Genomic DNA, 23024 nt, shown 5'->3' on the forward strand with positions numbered 1-23024 from the left:
ATGAGGCCTGGTTAATTACTGACCAGAGAATGGAGGTGACTGAATCCTCGGCCTCTAGACAGTCCAGGGGGTCTCGCAGCCTGGAGGACAGTTTCTTGGCCCCCGCGAAGAGGTACATTCACCACTCCAGCGAGAGGGAGCTGACTCAATTCTCTGGGGTGTTCAGACCTTGGGACGGAGGCCCTGGGGAGCCCCCAGGCTGTCTTCTGTGCGGCTAAGACAAGAAGCGGCACCTGCCCGTCTCAGTTGGCTTGATGTGTGATCCAGCTGCAGAGGCAGGGGCACTGAGTGCTTGGACGGCTACCAAAGGGCGGTGGGAGTGGCCGAGCCAAGGCTGTGCTCGCAAGGCTCCCTGGACAAGTCACTCTCCCTCTTTGACCTCAGTCAGATGAAGGTGCTGGAGGCTGTGACCGCCAGGGTCCCTCAGCCTGCTTTTCAGCCCCGCCCCCATTGTCTGGCACTCCCCTGTTCCTTCCTCTGCCCCTCCACCAACACCCTCTCCCTCAACCAGACAAGCTCTGCCCTGACCTGGCCCTGCTCCCTTCCCCCTCTCCCCAAAGCCCTCTCCACGTCCCTCCTCCTGGGCAAATGCGACCTGAGCTGCAAGATCTGACTAAATGCCCTTCTCCTCCCTGAAGCCCCTTCTGACTGCACCAGCCCTTACGCATCTCCCACTCTCTAATGGTTGCCACGTGTGCAACCGGAACCTCTGATCTTCTTCCAGCAGCTAATACTATATAGCACTGCCTATATGCCAGGCACTGGAGTAAACGGTGTATGCATGTTAACTCATTGAATCCCCACAACTCTGCTTTTATTCCCAGTTTGCAGATGGGGAAGGTGAGTCCAGAGTGGTTAAAAAAAAAAAAAACCTGTGCACAGTCAGTGTGTGTTGGGGCTGGGATACGAACCCAGGCAGTACGAGTACAGAGCTGTGCTGGGCAACAGGGTAGCCTCCAGCCCCGTGTGGCTACGAGCACTGGAAATACAGCTAGTCTGAACGAAGACGTGCCATAAGCATTTAGCGCACACCGGGTTCTGAAGCCTTGGTGTGACCCACGGAATGTAAAATGTCACGTTAATATTTTTTGCCTCGATTACATGGTGACATACTTTAGATAAAGAAAGTATATCATCGAGATTAATTTATTTCACTTTTTCTTTTTACTTCTTGATGTGGCTACTCGAAAATTTTAAATCATAATATGTAGCTTATATTATATTTCTATTGGACAGTGGTGTTCTAAAATCCACACTCCTAAACACTCTGCTGAACTGCCTGTCTCTTGGATGAAGGAGGTGGTGATAGTGGGGACAGGAGTGGTGGAGGTGGTGATGTTGACATGTGGGATGGGATGGAGGTGATAATGGGGTGGTGATGGATGAAGCCATCTCATTGAGAACATCGACTACTGGATTTTATTTTATTTTTGTTTTTATTATTTATTTTTGAGAGAGAGAGAGAGAGACAGCATGAGCAGGAGAGGGGCAGAGAGAGAGAGAGGGAGACACAGACTCGGAAGGAGGCTCCAGGCTCTGAGCTGTCAGCACAGAGTCCAACGCGGGGCTCGAACCCACGAACGGTGAGATCATGACCTGAACCGAAGTCGGATGCTTAACCGACTGAGCCACCCAGGCGCCCCTACTTTATTTAATTTTTAAAAATGCTTCTTATTGGGGGGCCTAGGTGGCTCAGTCGGTTAAGCATCGACTCTTGGTTTCAGCTCAGGTCATGATCTCACCATTCATGGGTTCGAGCCCGGTGTTGGAGTCCACGCTGATGGCACGGGATCTGCTCGGGATTCTCGCTCTCCCTCTCTCTCTGCCCCTCCACCACTCATGAACTCGCGTTTGCTCTCTCTCTCAAAAAAAAAAAAAAAAAACTTTAAAAAAGCTTATTATTTAAGTATAGTTGACATACAATGTTATATTGGTTCCAGGTGTACAACATAGCGATTCAACAGTTCTACGTATTAGGCCGTGCTGACCACGTTGACGGTGATGTGCAGTTACCATTGGTTACCATACAGTGTTATGACGACGCTGTGGGCTACATTCCCTCTACTATACTTTCCAGCTTCATGATTTAATTATTTTACAGCTGGAAGTTTGTACCTCTCAATCCCCTTCTCCTATGTTTCCCGTCCCCTTACAACCCCCTCTCTTCTGGCAGCCACCACTTTGTTCTCTGTGTGTATGAGTCTGTGTCTATTTTTTTTGTCTGCTATTTGTTTTGGTTTTTTAGATCGCACATGTAAGTAAAATCGTATGGAATTTATTTTTTTCTGTCTGACTGATTTCACTTCGCATAGTATTCTCCAGGTCCGTCCAGGTGTCGCAAATGGCAAGATCTCATTCTTTTTTTTATGGTTGAATGATATTCCGTTGTGTGTGTGTGCGTCTGTATGCGTGTGTGTGTATATATGTGTATGTATATATATACATATATATATGTATATATCTATATCATATCTTCTTTATCCATTAGTCTCTTTATTTTTGTTATTTTTTGAGAGAGAGAGTGCGTGAGCAGGGAGAGAGAGAGAGAGAGAGAGAGAGAGAGAGAGAGAGAATCTTAAGCAGACTCCACACCCAACATGGAGCTAGACGTGGGCCTTGATCTCACAACCATGAGATCATGACCTGAAATCGAGAGCTGGACACTTAACCTACTGAGCTACCCAGGCGCCCCATCCATTCATCTCTTGAAGGACACTGAGGCTATTTGTATGACTTGGCTGTTGTAAACAATGCTTCACTAAACATAGGGGTGCATATCTCTGTTTGAATTAGTGCTTTTGTTTTCTTTGGGCAAAAATACCCACGAGTGGAATTACTGGATCGTAGGGTATTTCTATGTTTAATTTTTTGAGGGACCTCCATACTGTTTTTCACAGTGGCCGCACCAATTTACATTCCCGGCATCAGCACACAAGGGTTCCCTTTTCTCCACGTCCTAACACTTGTTACTTATCTTCTTGCCACCAGCCGTTCTGACGGGTGTTAAGTGATATCTTCTTGTGGTCTTGATTTTCATTTCCATGATGATGAGTGATGTTGAGCATCTTTTCATGTGTTTGTTGGCCCTCTATATATCTTCTTTGGGAAAATGTCTCTTCAGGTCCTCTGCCCATTTTTAATCAGATTGTTTGTTTGTTTGTTTGTTTTTGAGTTATAAAGGTTCTTTATATATTTTGGAGATTAGCTCTTTATAGGCTAAGTTATTTGGAACTATCTCCCCCTGTTTAGTAGGTTGCCTCTTCATGCTATTGATGATTTCCTTCTCTGTGCAAAAGCTTTTTGTTCTGGTGTAGTCCCGACAGTTTATTGTTGCTTTTGTTTCCCTTGCTTGAGAAGACAGATCCATAAAGATGTTAACATCTAATATTTAAAAAAATTTTTTTTTAACATTTATTTATTTCTGAGACAGAGAGAGAGCATGAACAGGGGAGGGTCAGAGAAAGAGGGAGACACAGAATCTGAAACTGGCTCCAGGCTCTGAGCTGTCAGCACAGAGCCCGACGCGGGGCTCGAACCCACGGACCGCGAGATCATGACCTGAGCCGAAGTCGGACGCTTAACCGACTGAGCCACCCAGGCGCCCCAACATCTAATATTTTAAAAGAAACATTGGTTTTTCTTCAAAATACATATCCATTGTAAGAGATAATTCAAGCAGTACAGAGAAAGTGAAAATCTCCCTCTGTTCTTTTACTTCAGAGATTGCCACTGGTTTAATGGGTTATAGCCTTCCAGACCCTCTGTTAATACAGAAACATGAGGTATATAAACTTAACGTGAGGCTATAAGCTTACAAATAGATGATTTGGTATTTGATAGCATATATAGTGTCCTGTAACCTGTATTTTTTTTTTTTTTTACCTAGCAATTTATTGTGTCTATTTTCCTCCATCAGTATGGATAAATTTACTTCATTCTTTTTACCAGCTATGTAATATCCCATTGCATGTTTCCGTCAGTGCTATTCAACAAAACCCCCTATGAGTGTCCATTGAGTTGTTTCTAATTTGTACTATTGTAAGCAGTGATGCAATGAACATGTACACTGATCGGTCCTAGAATTTTGTGCTAGCCATTCTATGGAGTGATTTGTAAAAACACAGCTGCTTGATTGAGGTGTCTACATGTTTACTATTTTGCCTCAGGTTGCTAATGGACCCCTCAGAAATTACCCTCCTGAACACTGTATATGCAAGTTCCTACTCCCATCTCAGTTCCATCCACTTTTGCTAGGATGCGTGCAGTAGTCTCTCAGCTGTCTTCCCACATTCGCTCTGCTACCCCCCAATTTTTCTTCTTATAATAGCCAGGGGCACCTTTTCAAAATACAAGTCGTTCCCCCCCCTCCCCAAAAAACCCTTTGAGGCCACATTGCCCCTTGGGTAGAGACAGAATCCTTCCCCTGCCCTATAGGGCCCCGTGGGATCTGGCCTCTGCCTACCTCGCCAGCTCTTTCTGTGCACGTTCCCCCCTCAATCTCTGGAGCCACATCAGTTCTCTTAGAGTCCCCTGCATTCTCTGTTCTTTCTCACCTCAGGACCTTTGCATGAGCTATATCCTCTACCTGGAATGCCCTTTCCAGCCCTCATCCCACCCCTTCACCTATTTAACTCCTGCTTATTTTTCATCTTTCAGCCCAAATGGCACTTCCTCAAGGGACCCTGCCCTGACCGCCCCCCAGACTAGGCTCTCAGAGGACGCTACCCACCCCACAGGGCACCTCTCACTATTGATGAGTGCACATCTCTCTATGTGATTATCCTCCTCCTGGGGGGCAAGGGCTCCTCCCCGTGGCACCCCAGACTCCACACAATGCCTGGCTCTCAGACACTCGGTAAAGCGTTGTAGATTTTTTTTTTATTTAACACATACTCGGTCATAAAATTCTGACCCATACAATGTGTTCTTGTGTGACCCTCCCTGTGACCTTGCAAAGTAAGCGGGGCTTGGAGGATCACGACCCTTTCACAGAGGAGGAAATGGAGGAACGCATTGCTTTGTCTAAGATTACTGAGCAGGTAAAGGGCCAGGGTGTAGGATTTGAACCCAACTCTCCCACCGACGCTTCTCACCCCTGAACTCTTTCTTCCAGGACCCCAACCCTTGCTACTTGTCTTTTTGATGATAGCCATTCTGACGGGTGTAAAGTGATAAATCTATCACTTTATGCACTTTATGCAGAAATTTGCATCTTTATGCAGAAAATTATCATTTTTTTCTTTTGCATCGACTACTAAATCTTCTATCTGGACTTTTATGGTTCAGGCAAAGTTAGAGGTGGACAGAACCTTGCAGGTAAAGGTCAGGTGCCTCGTTTACACTGGACGGAACCAGGGTACAGAGTCTGCCCCCCGGAAAACACACTCAGTCACCTAGTGAACAAAGGTGCACTGAGCATCAGCCGTGTGTTGGCCACTGTTCCTAGTTCTGAGGATGCAGCAAGGGAACAAGACAGACTCAGTCCTTGATCTCAAGCTGCTGCTCTTCTACAGGGGAAAGACAACAAACACATCTGAGAATTTCAGAATATGATATGTTTTGTCAGGAAAAAAAATTTCACCAAAAAACGGGACTGGGAGTGCTTATCCATGGTGGCCGTGGAGGGCATTTCTAAGGGGATGACATTTGAACTAAGACCTGAATGATGGGAAAGAGGAAGCCACGGGAAGTTCTGGGGTGGGGGGAGAGCATTCCAGAAAGAGGAGACAATGCAGAAGGCCCAGGTGCCTTGTGCACAGCGAGCAAGGGTGAGAATAAGGGCTGGTGTGGAAGGAGAGGTGGGCAGCGACCAATCCGACAGGATCTTGAGGTCATGGTGAGAAGAGTGGCTTTTAGCCCTGGTGTGATGGGAAGCCGGCTGGAAGGTCTGAGCAGGAGAGTCCTGCAGTCTGATGTACAGTCGTAAAATACCACTCCGACCACCACATGCAGACGGACGGTGGAAGGGTGGATAGGACGACCGGTTAGAAGTGACTGGTCATGTGGACCAGGCTGCAGGGAGGTGAGAGAGAAGAGGTCAGATGGGGTATATCTTGACCCACAAGAGGTGCTGACGAATAGGAGGTGGGGTATGAGAGAAACAGCGATCCAGGACGGCTCCTGGGTTTTGGATCTGAGCAAATTTTAATGGGCTGGGGACCCTGGGGGTGAGCCAGGATCGGGGAGGAGTGGCGATCAGAATTAAGTCTGGGGGACATATTAAGTTTGAGATGTTAAGGAAACATACCAGTGGCCCAATGGAGTGGGCAGGTGGATTTATGAATCCAGCCTGGGGTGGGGGGCATCAGGGTAGAAATGGAACCAGGGAGGTCACCTGCCTCCTGTCTCCGGTGCTCTTTCCACCGTCTGTCTCTCTGCCTGGCCCTTTCTTGCTGTCTCAGCTCTCCTCCGGGAGGCAGGTAGCAGAGAGAGGCCTCTGGGGTGATGGAGAGCCCTGCCCTCTGCTTTCCCCGCCTACCTTGGCCCTGTTCCCTTGGCAAACAGCCCCAGGCCTCCTAGGCTGCTGTATTTCAGAAAAGCGTTCCAGTTTGGCAAAGCAAATATAGCCGAGGAGAAAGGCAACACCTTGCAAAATAGCACCAGGCCCCCAAAGGAGATTTTCTTGGTCTTGCCTTTAACTTTCTCAACTGGCCTCAAGCCAAGAATGTGTCCTGTATTTTCTTCCTTGGTCCCTCCCCACCGCCCACCCCATCCCTGGTGTCTGCAGTTCCCAGAGTGTTAATCTCCCATCACAGGAGTGGGAGACCTCAGAAATGGCCTGGGGGTGCACAGCTGGCCTGGGCCATCCTCCTCCCTCCCACAAAGCCCTGGGCTTCCAGTGGGATGGTGGGAAAGAGTGTGGGCTCTGGAGAGGAACTGCCAGGATTGGAAGTCCTAGCGTGGCAGCTGTGTGACCTTAGGCGAGTCACTTCCCTCTCTGTGCCTCAGTCTCCTAGTCTGTAAAATGGGATGATGATAGCACTCCCTGACAGGTTTGTGGTGAGGAGAGGAGTTATTAATGTGTATAAGGCTTAGAAGGGTGCTTGGAAGTAGTAAGTGCCAATAGGTGATATTGATTATTATGATTTCCCTGGGCTTGGTCAAGATAAAGAACACAGGCCCCAGAGGGGCACTGCCTGAGTTCAAGTACCGGCTCCACGACTTACCACTTAACCCCTAGGTGCCCTGGGCTCCTCCTCTCTAGCAGAGGGCTGCCCTCACGAGCTGGTAGAGCTTGTGGAGATGTGACAGGCGAAGCACTTACCGGTGCCCGGCACGGGGTCCTGCATGCTCCGTGGACGCTGACTGGTAGGAAAGCAGTGCCCTTGCTTACCTGGGCTTCCCAAATTCGGCCCAGGCCTCTGACCTCAGCAGCCCAGGCTGAGATTCACTCATGGGCAGACTTCCCGAAATTCCACCGTTACCGCCTCACTTCTTTGGCTTAACACTTTGCCACCATTAAAACACAGCTAGCGCAGGAAAGGGTGAGAATTTGGTCTTCTGTCACACGAAGACCTCAGTGTGAAGGTATTTGTCAGCTATTTTCCTGAGAGGGATGTGGGAAGGGAAACGTGCTCTCCCGTCATGCCTCTCCTCTGGGCTTAGACCCTCAGGCCCTCCCCTTGCCTGCTGCGAGGGGCTCAGGCTCCTCTCCCTGGCCTGCCAGCCCTGCCCAACCCACCTCTCACCATACACGTCCTGCGCGGCCCCTAGGCCAGTCTGGACTTCTTGGCCTTTCTGGCCCCAGTGCCTTTGCTCATTCTAGTCCCGTCACCAAAATCACATCCCTTTCCCCCGTCCGTGTTCACGCTGCTCTTCGCCTCTCTCAGATGGTCTACGTCAAGGTTTCTGAGCCTTGGCACTCCTGACATGGCGGGGGGGGGGGGGGGACAGAATATTTCTTTGTTGTGGAGACGGCCCTGAGCACTGTAGGATGTTTCTCAGCATTGCCAGATTCTCCTCACTAGAAGCCAATTGCACCTCTCCAGGTGTGGCATCCCCAAATGCCTCTAGGCGTCACCAGATGTCCCCCAGGGTGTGGTGGGGTTGAGAACCACTGGTGTAGAAGCAAGGAGCGGGGACTCGGCTGGGCCTGGGTTGGGTTCCCACCCTGGCTCTGCTCCCGCTGACCGGGGGGCGGGGCGAGAGCTATTTGAGCCTCAGTGTGCCCAGCTGCAGAGTGGGCACAAGAAAGTCTGTCCCACAGATGCCATGTTATTTACTTATTGTTAACGTTCTTTATTTTGAGAGAGAGGGAGGGAGAGGGCAACACGTGTGGGGGGAGGGGCAGAGAGAGAGGGAGGCAGAGATACAAACTGTAGACCAGGGCTTCTGCAGCCTCAACACCCTGGTGCTCCCTGGCCCTCCCCTGGCCTAGCGGGCACCATCCACACAGGACGTGTCCTCGGATGGAATTGTGGCCATGGCTGTGTCGCGGCCTTGACACGGGCAGAGGCCCCGCCCGGCACACCGGGGCCTCGGTGCCCACCTGGCTGGTGCCTCCGCACCTGTCACACTCCGGCTCCGGGGCCGTCGGGGGGCGCGGGCAGGGGTTCGCCCGACTCCCCACCTACGGCATCCGCCTCCCCCCTCCCCCCGCCCCAGGTACTCTCCGTGCCTTTAGCCCACTTTAATCTCTTCATGGGCTTTATCATGATCGAAACTATGTCCTTTATTTATTTACAACCTTGCCTATTCAGAGTTCTTCCCCAACCAGAATGGTCAGCTTCCTGGGAGAGGGGCCCTGTCCCGCCCACGGCTGCAGCCCCGGGGCCAAAGACAGGCATCCAGTAAGTGCTGGGTGAAGACGTGAGTCCAGCTGTAAAGTGTCGTCATCTTGGACAGTCCAAACGTCATCTTGCTCCCCAAGTGGAAGCCACATTTCTCTTCTCTGGGCCTCCGAATTATCTGTATCTCTCTCCCTTCGCTGAGTTACTTGGTCCTTTGGCTCTGCTCCTTATGGAACGTGGCCCATTTTCCCAGATTCGCAGTGAGCTCCTGGAGGGAGCTGCTTATTTTCCCTGCTTATTTCTGTATTCCCTGCTTATTTCTGTACTCTGCACAGAGCATGGCACAAAGAAACCTCAGCATAAATACGGATAGGGACAGTGGGCGCCCAAGGAGGCATGAGAAGGGCGCTGCCGTTTGCTGATTGTTCCAGAAGCTTGGCAGACAAATTTCATCTCCCCTGCTAGAGCAGATTAAAGATGGCTGCAAAGTCTTTGACATTCTTCTTACAGAAAGGCAGGGCTTAAGTCCCCTTAAACCATGGTGGGCCCATGACTGCTCTGACCAAGAGAATGCAGCCGAAGGGATGTCCTTCCAGGTCCGGGGTCAGGCCCTGAGAGACCGGTAGCTTCTCCTCGCTGTCACGAGGAGCCTCGAGCTGCCCCGTGGACAGCGCTCACTGCCTTGGCTGGCGAAATCCGGCACGGAACCCCCGAGATGGTGTGGAGAGGGGACACAGCCTGGCTGAGCCCGGCCTCACAGCTGTCCCCACCAAGCTTCCAGGAGTGCGAGTGATGCTTCGGAGGAGCCCGGCTGCCAGCCGAATCGAGCAACCTCAGTCAGGCCATCTGGAGCCTAATTATTGCCCCGCTGACCTCTGCCTGAGTGCTTAGCCCACAAAAGCATGAGACGTACTGAAATGTTTGTTTTAAATCACCAGCTTTGTGATAGGTTATCAGGACACATGTCAACTCAGTTGGAGGCAGCTGAACGAGCAGGAGTCTGAAGCTGTGACTGGTGGGGAAGCCTCTGTGATCAATTAGTGATGTCTGCCAGGGATGCAGGAGGGAAGACGCGGCTGCACTTTTCATATTTCCGGAAAATTGTGCCGAATACAGCAGATCATGGTTTTATTTATTTAGTTCTCACGGGTAGGGCTTATCATTCCCATTTTATAAATGAGAAGACTGAGGAACACAGAGATTACAAAGCTTGCCCACGGTTGCTCAGCTAATGGGGGGCGGAATGGGTTCTGTGGCTCCAAAGCCCCCACTTTTCCCACTGAACAAGGCGAGAACACAGTCGTTTCCCCACGGGCGAGCCTCCCCTGTGTCCGGATTGATTGTTGACCTCTTGCCCTGCCTTCCGCCCGCCAACCCTCCAGAGCTCACGACCAGGCCTTCACTCTGGGGCTGGAGACAGCTGGCACTAGGCCAGCCTCGCCAGGGCCCCAGAACTGCTGGGTTTCCCCTTCTGTCATGGGAGGCTGGCGCTTAGGTATCGCTCAAGGGCGGAGCCAGGCAGGTTTGTAAAGAGCTTAACAAAATACCCGCTTCACGGCTCCAGGAGCCGGGCAAAGCCAAGCACCCCGTGCGAGGTTCTTAGAGAGCAGTTAGGCCAACCTTTCTCGGGGCGGGGGAGGGGAGGGGGTCGGAAGCCTGGGGTGGGAGAGGGAGGACCACCGGCTGCCAGCTCAGGCCCAGCTCCACCCCTTCCTGGAAGTGTGATCTTGAACAAGTGACTTCGCCACTCTGACCCTCAGTTTTTTCATCTGTCAGGGGAGGAATATTAGACCTCCCTTGGCATGATAATTTTGAAGATAAAAGGATTTAATGTCAGCGAATTCCTAGAACAATGCGTGGCACGCATTGGTGCCTATTAAATATCCCTTGATGAATGAATGAAATGCTGGAGACCTCTTTACTATGCCGAGGTGCGTTCGCAGGTCTGGATCCCATGCTGGCCGGCTCGCTCTCTGTGCTCACCGAGTAGGCGCCTGATAGGGATTTGCTGAAAAAAATTCTTCTAAGTCCAGCTGAAGGTAGTCATTTGCAGATACAATTAAAAAAAAAAAAAAAATTGTAGAATACATTCCAAAGCGGACAGAATGTATTCAGGTGATGATAATACTTGCGTTCTTCAGACCCCATATCAGGCAGCCTTATCTGTGAACCAGGAAGTAAGCAAAAAAAAAGGCCTCCGAACACACAGAACAGGCGATATAAAGTTCATGCACCGATACTTATGACTTTTCTCCTGGAAGTACCCTCCGATCCTCATTTTTAACCTAGTCACTCTTGGTTTACAAACAAATCCGACAAGCATTACATGGTGATTTTAAAGCCCACCCCCAGATTAGAAGAAGCCCTCGAAGACGGAGAAGAAGTGCTCGGGCAGAAATGATTCCAACGGGAAACGGGGCTTTGTAGCCATGAAGTAGGAATGATAACAAAATTCAGTAAAACCCCGTAATAACGCAAATTCTTGTAAACCAGGATTGGCAACTGGCCCCTGGTCCCCTGGAAGTTTTGACCAGCTAGCTACGCAGGCTGCTCTAACGTTGCAACGCACAGTCTTGCATTATACGTGATTGGAATCTTCCGCTTCCAATGTTATGGCGGTTTTCTCGAGGCTTCTCAGTAAGCGCTCACTTAGTGAGGACTTCATGTATGCCGGGTGTTTTATGTACACTTGCTCATTTAATCCCCACAACCAGCCCATGAGATGGGTGTTATTACCCCCTTATTAGACAGGAGGGCTTCTCAGCCTTGGCACTGTTTACATCTGGGGGCGGATCATTCTTGCGCATTGTAGCGCGCGAACAGGATCCCTGGCTCTTAAACCACTAGATGCCGGGGACACCCCCATCCGCCATGTTGTGACAGCCAAAGATGTCTCTGGACAATGTCAAACACCCCTAGTACTGAGTCACCCCCAGCTGAGGATCTCTGTTAGAGGCGTAGAAACTGAGACTCAGAGATGGTGAGGGTTGCCCGAAATCATAAACTCGGGAGCGTGGAGCTGGGATTTGCTCCCAAGTCCGTGGGCCACCATGGCGTAAGCTCTGAGCTCCTAAAATGATGTCCAGGTTACCCCACAAAGACTGTTATAAGGCTCAGATGGGATTATATTCTGGAATAAAGGTCACACCTTGCTGTTGTTAAACCATTAGTGATCAAGCTGGGCCCCTTGGGGATGACCTTTGTTCTTGGGGACAACTTCCCCTGAACTGCACCCTTGGCCTCCCTGACCCTTTCCTCTTCTGCCTTTCCCTGAGGGTTTCCTCTAGGTTTCCTCTCCACAAGATGGAGGTAGCAAGGAATGGCCATATGTGGGACTCTTGTACTCCATTTTTGATGGGCTCCTTGTTTCTTCAAAGAGTGATCTCCTAGGAGGAAACGACACTGTCCCTCCTTGCTCCCAATCTAGGTTTATAGGGTTGATACGTCAGCTGGTTGCCCTGTTGAGGACACAAGTCAACGATGGCAGTTAGGTTGGATGGGACGCAACGACCCCAATGAATTTGGGGGGCACCATGTTGAGAAGGATTCTGAGGTCATATCTGGGCTTAGTGGGGAAGAGGCTTGTGCTGGTTTGTGGGCACAAGAAGTGGGAGTGTCCTGAGTTACTTTCTGTCCCCGCCTTAGGGTTAGAGGGAGCTGGTTCTCCCAGGTAGGTCCTGGACCAGGAAGATGGGCTTTAGAAGACAGGCCTTTGACAAAGGGACCGAGTGTCTGTATTTCCCCCAGGCCTCACTCCCTGTGATCTGGTTGTGGATGAGTCTGGGTGTTCTAGGCGGAGGGTTCTCTTGGAGGGTGGAGAGGGCACTCCTTGCACACAGAGGTAGACAGGGAACTGGGCATTTCCTAAGCTCGCTGGATCCAGCACTGAGGGTGGGTGGCCTGTGACACAGAGAACCTAGCTGCCTGATGCCCTCTGTGCTTATGTTCCTCGTGTCCTCCCTGGCCGTAGTGGCATCTTGTTTAAAGGGTCTTGGCTGTGCTGTGGGGAACGAAGGTTAAAAACCCCAAGGCCACACTGGAAGCAGACCACCAAAGAGAGCACTGTGTGTCTCCCCAAGACGGGAGGGATCAGCGAGAGGCCCCCAAAGAGAAGGGGAATCTCGAAGGACAGGACTTGGGGCCGCCCCACTTTGCTGCCCGGCTTCGAGGATGTGGCTTTGGACGACAGATTCCTTATAAAACACCACCCTCCCCAAGGTTAGGGGCCAGTTCAGACCCAGGGATCTGGGAAGAATCTGAGACAATCTCTCAGTATTCAAAAGGATGGCCGCATACACATGTCCCAGCCTTTTGGTGAGCACTTAATTTCTCGTGGGTACGGGGATCACGGGCCCTGGATTTTCACAGCAGCTGCTTTCAAATCATCAGATCTTTTATTCCAGACTGTGAGATGATAAAAGTCTCAAAACTGTCGAAAGCATGAACCTTTCGTGATGTGAATTAATTCATTCAATAAGTATTTATTGAGCACATCTGTGTGACCGGCATAGTATTAGGCAGAGTGGTGAGCAGAATGGACAAAAATTCCTGCCCTCGTGTAGGTGACACTCTGGTGAGAGGGACAGACAATGACAAGCAAGAAAGTAAAGCGGAGGACACGTTACACCAGGCTAAGTGTGAAGAAGAAATAAAGCGGGGAAGAAAAGGGGAGGGAGAAGTAAAATTTTAAATAGGATGGCCAGGGGAGATGAGAAGGTGATTGTGGAGTACAATGCTGAAGGAAATGAGGCTGCTAGCCAAGGACAGTCAGGGAAGAACATTCCAGGCTGAGGAAACAGAAAGTGCAAAGGCCCTGAGGTGGGGGTGTGCCTGCCTATTCCCGGGAACATCCAGGAGCCAGACCAGTGAGTGAGGGGGAGAGTGGAAGGAAAGGGGGGCCAAGAGGTGACGGGCCCAGGCCATGTAGGGTCTACAGGGCTTGGTAAAGAATTTGAATTTTCCTCTCCGTCTAGAGGCCATGCCATACACCGTTAACAGTGGTTTTCTCTGGGGCATAGAATTTTAAGTAATTTGTCTTTACTTTTTTGTTGTATGTTTGTGTGTTTGCTTGTTAATACAATGAATATATATTGCTTTTAGAATAAGAAAAAGGCCAAATATCTTTTAAGTTTAAAAAAATGTATGCATTTTTGCTAAGTTTTGCATTCTCCCACCCTGTAATTTAAGGCAATTCTTTTTTCTTTTTAATTTTTTTTAACGTTTATTTGTTTTTGAGAGAGAGAGAGACAGAGCATGAACAGGGGAGGGTCAGAGAGAGGGAGACACAGAATCTGAAACAGGCTCCAGGCTCTGAGCGGTCAGCACAGAGCCCGACGCGGGGCTCGAACCCACGGACCGCGAGATCATGACCTGAGCCAAGGTCGGCCACTCAACCGACTGAGCCACCCAGGCGCCCCTTAAGGCAATTCTTAAGCACATCACAAAATGAGATTGGATTTGTCTTTTGGAAGACCTTTCCTGTAAGTGAAAAGCACTTGAGATCTTTTATGGAATGAATTGGGTAAAAAAAAAATCACCGTGTTGAAAACACAAAGTAGAATATGCCGTCTTCCGCTCCGATTATTGTAGGTACTCCCAGTGTAAGGAGGACTGAGCAGGGTGCAGGATGCTGGTGACAGTGGGATACAGTGGCTAAGGGCATTACTGGAGGGTGACTGCCGGGTGCCATTGCCCCTTCCCACTCTGTCCCCAAGCTAGGTCTCTTAACTACCCGGGCTCAGCTTTCTCATCTATAAAAAGGAAATAATGATGATGCCAATGTGAGTGTGGGAAACAGAAGACATTCCAGGTACGTTGAACAAGAGAGATTTAACACGGGGAATTAGAAGCTTACAGAATCACTGGAACCATATGAGCCCCTGGGAACCATACCCAGAACTGACCCCCTAGGGGAGCTACAACTCTGAGGTCACGCTCGAGATATACCCTTAACTGCCGGTCACGGGTCAGGAAGGCAGATTTAGAAGCCACCATCACGGGGCGCCTGGGTGGCTCAGTCAGTTAGGTGTCCGACTTCAGCTCAGGTCATGATCTTGCAGTTCATGAGTTCGAGCCCCACATCGGGCTCTGTGCTGACAGCTCAGAGCCTGGAGCCTGCCTCGGATTCTGTCTCTCTCTCTCTCTCTCTGTGTCTCTGTCTGTCTCTCAAAAATAAAAACATTTAAAAAAAAATTTAGAACTCACCATCGCAACTGCCTCTTGGCTACCTGTGTTTATGGGGTACCGGAATCTGCTGCAGAAAAATGTCTCATTTCCTCACCTTTGCTGGGCAGCAGAAACAACTAAAAAGAGAGGAAAGGGGTTCTGCCGCTCCTCTGCCTACAAACACCTCATTAGAGCATCTCATGGGCAGAATCTAATTCCTAGCCAGAACCCTAGGTGCAAGGGAGTCTGGGAAATGTAGTTTTTCGCTTTCTAACCTTCTCACCAAAGATGAGATAGTCTGAGTCCTCTGGGTGCAGATGTAGGGACAGAATTAAACATGCAAGGATCTTATTAGGGGAAGTGCCCGAGGCGGAGAAAAGGGGAAGGGAGCGGGGGGGGGGGGGGGCGAGGCTGGGAGATTGCAAAGCAAGTCTGACTCCAGGTGAGGGAGAGATGGAGAGAAGGTTGGGGGGGTAGGAGGGGGAGCATCTAAGAAAGTTTTGGCAAAGCCACCTGAGAATCCTTGAAGCAGAACTGATCAACAAAGGAGTTTCGGGCTCCAGGGACCAAGTCTGTGGTCGCATCCCAGTCTTTCACGGAGCCGTCCCTTGGGGATGGATTTCAAAGCTCGGCTGCCGGGGGCCTTAGGGCAACAACGCCTGCTAGAGAGTAGGCTCTCAGCAGATGTTGGAGCAGCTCGAAGGTCCATAAGCAAGGAGGCCCCTTCTGGGCCTCAAGATCCTCTGCACCCTCTGTGGGAGACCATGCTGGGTGTCCTGGAAACAAGTAATTATAGGATGACGAGGCGGAGAGCTTGTATGTTGGCTGTGTGTCCTTGTCGACAGGGAAGCCTCTCATGACACGGGTTCCGGGCCCCACCCTGGCAGTTGACGGAGCTGGTGGAAGGGGGGGCCTGGACATACAGAAATTTAACAAGAGGCCTCTAGTTCTGAGACCACAGCTGTAGGTGTCGGGGGAAGGAGGGCTTAGGCTGGGTGGAGGGGGGGGGTTGCAGGAAGACTTTGGAGGTCTTGAAGAACGAATAGGAGGTCAAAGCGAAGGAGCGGGGGACATTCTGAGTGCGGGGACCAATGCGTACAAAGGCCGAGTGGCTTCCGCAAAGATCTTGGCGTGGTCGGGTCAAGGATCTTTTTCTTTTCTTTTCTTGAGCGGTTACTAGCGGCCGGGCTCAGTGCTAAGGGTTTAACAGGCTTTGCATCACTGAGCCCTCACAGCAACCCTAGCAGATCAGTGTTATTACCACTCCCATTTTGTAGGTGAGGCAACCGAGGCTCAGAGAGGCTGCCTGACTTTCCCCAAGTCACACAGCTATTTTAAGATGAAGTCAAGGTTGGGATCCATTTGTGGCCAGAGCCCTTGCTGTTGGTGTTTCTGGGAGAAGAAGCTGAAGGAGCAGGTAGGGGTCTGGGAGGGACACGGGTGCACGTACGGCGTGACGTCTAGGAACACGGGCTGTGGGGTCGTCAGAGGTGGGTTCGGACCTCCTGCTGCTGGCTGTGTGGCTTTCGGCAAGTTAGCCTCTCTGTGCCTTGTTTTCTTCATCTGTAAAATGAGGTAATAATGCCTACCTTATGGTAGGTCGGGAGGTTAAATGAGTTAGGATTCGCAAGGCACCTAGCACCGGGCGTAGTTGCGAAGTGTTAGTAAACCGTGCAGACTCGCAGAGAGTGGGGAGCTAAGCGTTTTAAGCTGGACTGCGAATACCTCTAGGAGGCCCACTAGGGAGCAGAGCCCTAAATTAAAGGAAAATGCCACTCAGACGGTGCGCTTTGGGGCACTGGCCGGCAGTGGCCGGGAGGCTGCGGGGCAGCCGCGAATCCCAGAGGCAGCTGGCTTTGTGGTCATTTCAGAAGTCTCGCCACGTGGCCGGTCCCCCAGCGCCTGGTCCGCGGGCAGGGCCTCAAATTACTTTGGAAAAATCTCCGGAGGAGCCTCCTGGGCTGAGGTGAGGGAGAAAGCCATCGCACAGGGCCCGCTGACACAAGGGTGGGGCCGCGACTTTGCAGAGACTCCGTTCCCTAAGCGTGGGGACAAACACCGCAATGTGACGCGAACGTATTTCTCGGGTGGTGGAATAATTGGGGATTCTTTCTCGCTCCTGCGTTTTTGCGTGCTTTCCACCCTGAGTATGCCCGGGTTTTCTGTTTTTTTGAAAAAACAAAATAAACGTTATTTAAAAGGGAAAACATAGACCCCTCCCCCTGGGGAGGCTGACTCACATCTCCCCCCGCATCCAGTGAGAAGGCCTCGTATCCCTCCCCTCCCTCCGTGGGAACAGGCCCTCGACACCCCCCCCTGCCTTCTCTGCAAGCCCACCATGGCTTGTGCGTTTGTTTAGGGTAGTGGTTCTCAACTTTCTTAGTCTTGGGGTCACTTGACATTCTTAAAAATCATTGAGAGTTCTTGTAGGTTATATCTGTTGCTAATTTTCACATTAGAAATGAAACCTGAGGGGTGCCTGGGTGGCTCAGTCGGTTAAGCGTCCGACTTTGGCTCAGGTCACGATCTCACAGTCCGTGAGTTCGAGCCCCGCGTCGGGCTCTGTGCTGACAGCTCAGGAGCCTGGAGCCTGCTTCCGATCCTGTGTCTCCCTCTCTCTGTGTCCCTCCCGCGCTCATGCTCTGTCTCTCTTTCTCTCTCTCTCTCTCAAGAATAAATAAACATTAAAAAAAAAAAAGAAATGAAACCTGAGAAATGTTAGTAATATTCATTTACTAATTCACTACAAGCAGTGATCGTCAGTTGGGGACAATTTTGCTTTCCAGAGGACACCTGGCAATGTCTGGAGACATTTTTCTTCATCCCAACTGGGGGTTAGAGGATGTGACTGGTGACTGGCGGGCAGAGGCCAGCAATGCTGCTATAATACCCTTCAACACACAGGCCAGCCCCCACCCCCCACGGAGAACTACCTGGTCCAAAATGTCAATAGTGCCAGGGTTAAGAAACCCTGATTTAAAGTAAGCATAAAGAACTCACTACACACTGACATGAAAACATATTTTGATGTTCTATTTATTTATTTTTATTTTTATTTTTATTTTTTTTATTTTTGGGACAGAGAGAGACAGAGCATGAGCAGGGGAGGGGCAGAGAGAGAGGGAGACACAGGATCCGAAGCAGGTTCCAGGCTCCGAGCTGTTAGCCCAGAGCCCGATGTGGGGCTCAATCCCACAAACTATGAGATCATGACCTGAGCCGAAATCAAGAGTCGGACGCTTATCTGACTGAGCCACCCAGGCGCCCCTTACAGTCCTCCTCAATGCCTGTTTTCTTGCGGCCACCACTGCGTTCAATCTGTTGCAATATCACAAGTCACGTGCCTTCTGGAACATTCCAGAGAATGCTTTTTGTTAGAGTACAAGAGTGAAAACGACAAAGAACGTCTCAACACTAATTATGATCATTGCTTTGACCTGTGGGCCCCCCAAAGGGTCTCCAGGACCCCAAGGAATCCAGAGACCACCTTTAAAGAATGGCTGCTATAGGAAGACCCTTCCAGAAACTACTTCCAGAAACAATGGTTGTGTTCTGGGTGTGAACACATCTGGCCCTGCTGGCCCCGTGGGAGGGCAGTGGGAGGGTGGGGGGGGAAGGGATTGGTGAAAAGCCAAATGTGTGTCCACACACACACACACACACACACAAGCCCCCTTCTCTTCACCTCTGCTTCTATCACTTGTCAGCCGCTAGAAAAACATGACAATTTCTAAGGACAGATCTCACGTTTCACCTCCATGAGAAAACAGGCCAGACAAGTGGGAATAAAAAGAAAGAGGGGAAAGGGTGAGAGAGGCGGGCTTCCCTGGCTGTTCTGAGAGGGAGGAAGGGGTGCCCCCAGCTGCTTTGGGGTCCCAGCGGCTGGGGGGGGGGTGTGCAGACGGCCCACGCCTTGGCCTTGCCCATGAGCCTGGCCCTGGCAGCCGCAAGCGAGGTGCCCTGCCTTGTCTCTGAGTCACCCACCTGAGTTTCGAAGGGTGAGATAGGCTAATTTTGGCAAGGAGAGAGGGAGCCCCAGCCTTTGGGGCCCAGGAGGGGTGAGCCAGGGTGTCACCTCTTTTCTCAAAAGGAGCCATGAATCCAGGTCAGGAAGCCTGCCACTCAGGAGGCCCGGCTCCCTGGGTCCCCTCTGGGCCAGCCCTTCAATGTGCCCATGCCCCTGAGGGGGTGGAGAGTTCAGCTGCCACTCTATGGAGGCTGAGGAAACAGGAGCACTGGAGGGCATTTATGGAGCACCTGCTGTGGGCGGCAGGCTCTGAGCTCATTCCTTCTGGTGCGTTTTGCATTTACCCTCACCACAGCCCGCGCGCTGGAAATCGTCATTATTCCCCTTCTATCCACGGAGACAGCAAGACCCCAGGAAGAAATTACTTATCCGTGGTCCGGGGTGACTGGAGCCAGGATTGGATCTCAGTTTGTCGGGATCCACAGCCCAGACTCACAACGTTTTCTCCTGTAAATTGTTGTGCTGAGACTCAGGCATTTACGAATGCACCGGGTCACAAGGGCCCACTCTGAGCCCCGTGCTGGGAGTGCCAGATACGGGCAGTGAAACACGCTTCCCGCCTTCCTCCCAGCTCTCTACTTGGTGGGAAGGGGCAGGGGAGGAGAGGGTTGAGCGAGGAAAACAGGTGATGCTACTGGGTTGTGTCGAGTGCTGTGGTGAGGTAAGCAGGGTGCTCGGGAGTCGAGGAGGCCCCCGACTCAGCCTGGGGAGAGAGTGGGCAAGGCCGGCTTCCTGGAGGAGGTAACACATAAGCTAGAGACAAGCTGGAGGTCACCACGCAAGGACGAGAAAGAGCACCGCAGTGGGGGAATGACGCTTTAGTGGCACACACTCAGCGACCCTGGAGATCTGGGATTTCTACCACCAGCCCCCCACCCTGTTTGTATTCTACTTCTGGGAGAGGATCGGCTGGGGCCCTTACAGGGGAACTGCAGCAGTCCCTTCCCCTGTATGGAAGCTGGGGACAGTGGTGGCGGATGGGGACTCAGGGTGGCTCCAGGCCCAGTGGTGTGGGTGGGGAGGGGGCGGGGCAGGAGGTCCAGCTGCTCTTAGAAATAGGTATTTGCATGCTGAGTACATTTTTCATGCTGGGCATAAACCTGGGCACCGGCCATAAAGTACCTGACTGGAGTTTTACAGTCCTGTGAAATTCGGGATGAATTTGTTTTATGTGAGAATCCTTTCACTGAAGGCCGCACACAAATCCACACCCACAAGGTACAAGCCCAATCCTGACAAAGGGGTCTTGTGTGGCTGCGGCCGGCCCAGCAGAAGTGACCATTTCCTTGCTTGGCCTCCTGTGAAATGATTCGTGGTTCGTGAGTTCGAGCCCCACGTCGGGCTCTGTGCTGACAGCTCAGAGCCTGGAGCCTGCTTCCGATTCTGTGTCTCCCCCTCTCTCTGTCCCTCCCCAGCCCCAAGAATAAATAAACGTTAAAAAAAATTTAATATGACTTTCTATCACACCTCCTCGCTGGTACCATCACTGTGCACTTTGCAGACGAGGGAAAGGGGACTCTGAGGAGTGAAGGCACCAGCTTGGGGGAAATAGTGGGGCTGGAACTGGAGCTCAGACAACTGGTGTCCAAACTCTTGGATCCTCACCCTGCTTCTCTGATGCCAGAAAAATCCCTGAATCTGGGAACGTCCCCTCCTCCCTATCGCCCGTCTGAGCCTCCCCTAGCCTAACTCTGGATGGCTCTTTCAACCCTTTCTCTCCCACCAGGGGAGCACAGGGAAGGAGAGAGAATAAAGCGTCTGGAGTGTGTGTTTAAGGTTTTCCCAAGTGACTCAGGGGCTGGGCCCTGAAAGAAAGTCAGCCTGGCATGTCTGGGCAAGCCCCCTGTCCTGGTTCCCCCCCTTTCCCCAAACAAGGCGATGAGTGTGGGGCCACTTGGGGCCGAGAGGGGCTGTAAGGAGGGCGGGGTGACTGTTGCAGGGTTGGAATAAAAAGATCTTAAGACTGATCCCTGGGAGGGAAGTGATTTCTTGCTTCAAAATAACTTCAGAATAGGAAGTCCTGATAAACCCAAAGAAAAAAGCGTAAAACCCACAATCCCATCACTCAGGCATAAACACTGTTCGTGTTTGGGTGTGCTTCTGCCCAGTGCTTTGTGTATGCACCTATCTATATACATATTTATATTTGTAATAATAAATGTATTCACAATAACATTTTATTATTGCCAAAACAATGTGTCTTCACTGTAGAACATTTAGAGAGTAGAAATGAAAAGAGAAGGAAGGAAGTAAAGGGGCACCTGGATGGCTCAGTCAGTTAAGCGTCCGTCTTCGGCTCAGGTCACGATCTCACGGTCTGTGAGTTCGAGGCCCGCGTCGGGCTCTGTGCTGACAGCTCGGAGCCTGGAGCCTGCTTCGGAGTCTGTGTCTCCCTCTCTCTCTCTGTCCCTCCCCTGCTCATGCTCTGTTGCTCTCTGCCTCAAAAATAAATACAAATTTTAAAAATTAAAAAAAAAAAAAAGAGAAGGAAGTGAAAAATGATGATCTCAGGTAGTATGACTTCCTAGGTTTTTCTCCGTTTTCTTGTGAATTGGGTTATAATGAATATATTAATATAAATCATCATGCTACTCCTGCCTGCTAGGGTTTTGGGCATGTAAGCGTTTCTCCAAACAAACAGAAGTTAAAGACAAAACAAAGGAGTGGATTTTAACCTCTTTTACATTACAGACCTTCTTGAGGATCCGATAAGAGCTACAGACACACAAGAATGCACACGTAAACGTTTTCCTAAAATGTCAGGGGGTCCACAGGCTCCCTGAAGCCCCGGCATAGGAGCCATGGGCCCCAGTCTCCAACTCCTCTGTTCCTGAATTATCAAGTGAGAAGGGCTTCTTATCCAGGGTCAAGAGGGAAAGTCACACCCAGTGCCCCAGCTACCCCCCTCCCCTTTTTCACCTGAATATTTTTTTTTGGGGGGGGGGGGAGTTCAGTTTACTTGGCAGAGTAGGAAGGGGTTTCTACTGTTAGTATTTCATTCTTTGGGAAAGAAGCGTGTGAAAATAGTTAGTAGGTGTGGGAGGAGGGGGTGCGGAGGTGGGGAGCGGGCACCTGGGTGGCTCAGGTGATTAGGCGTCCTCCTCTTGGCTTCGGCTCAGATCATGATCTCGTGGTTCCTGAGTTCAAACCGCAAGTGGGGCTCTGTGCTGATGGCGCAGAACCTGCTTGGGATTCTCTCTCGCAAAATAAATACACAAAAGTGAAAAAAAAAAAAAAAGTTAATAGGCTTCCATTTCCCCTGCCAACGCAGAGAACGTAAACCTTCTCTGAGCCCCTGGGAACATACATATGTGTGTATTTACATGAATATCTTCCCTTGCTTAAAAAGCAAAAAAGCCCTTATATATACAGAATAGTCTCTATATCTGAGATTTACGTTTTCTATTAATTGAAACTAAATACAGGGGCGCTCGGCTGGCTCAGCCGGTAGAGCACGAGACTCTTGACCTCAGGGGGGCGGGGTGAGTTTGAGCCCCATGTTGCATATAGAGATTGCTTACAAGCAAAGACACTAAATATAGCTGTCTGGGGCTGGCTTGCTGACTTCCAACCACCGGCAGGGAAAATGCTCAGGAAATCAGGAGGGAAAATGACAATAAAGGGAGAAAATCCAAGGGATGTTCGGGCAGCCTTCAAGGAGCGTGCATGGGGAGTCTGCAGCTCAGCTCTCCACAATTCACTTCTCATTTAACCTTCTTTCTGACACCCTCTAGGGCGACTTCACTCTTGTTAGTGTTTCATACTTTTTCCTTACGGTGCTGGGTGGTACTTTCTTCAGCCCTTCCCTGTAGGTAGACATCCAGGTTGTTTCTGATTTGCTGCAGTGGATAATCATTCTGATGTAATAATCAAGATGATATGTCTTTAACCTCAACCGTATAAAACTTCTGTGCACATGAGCGAAAGGTGCCCATCCAGGTAGACGTGGGCCAGTAACAAGGTACTGACTTGGCTTGGCAAGTAGAGGGTATACCGATTCCAGCCCCACATGCCCCTCAGCCCGATGTCCTTGTGCAGTGAACAACCTGCACATCTATATATGGTAGTCTCACTTTGCACCTTATTTTTTCCCATGTAAGATG

Source organism: Panthera tigris, chromosome C1 (genome assembly GCF_018350195.1).
Source record: "Panthera tigris isolate Pti1 chromosome C1, P.tigris_Pti1_mat1.1, whole genome shotgun sequence".
Lineage (NCBI taxonomy): Eukaryota > Metazoa > Chordata > Mammalia > Carnivora > Felidae > Panthera > Panthera tigris.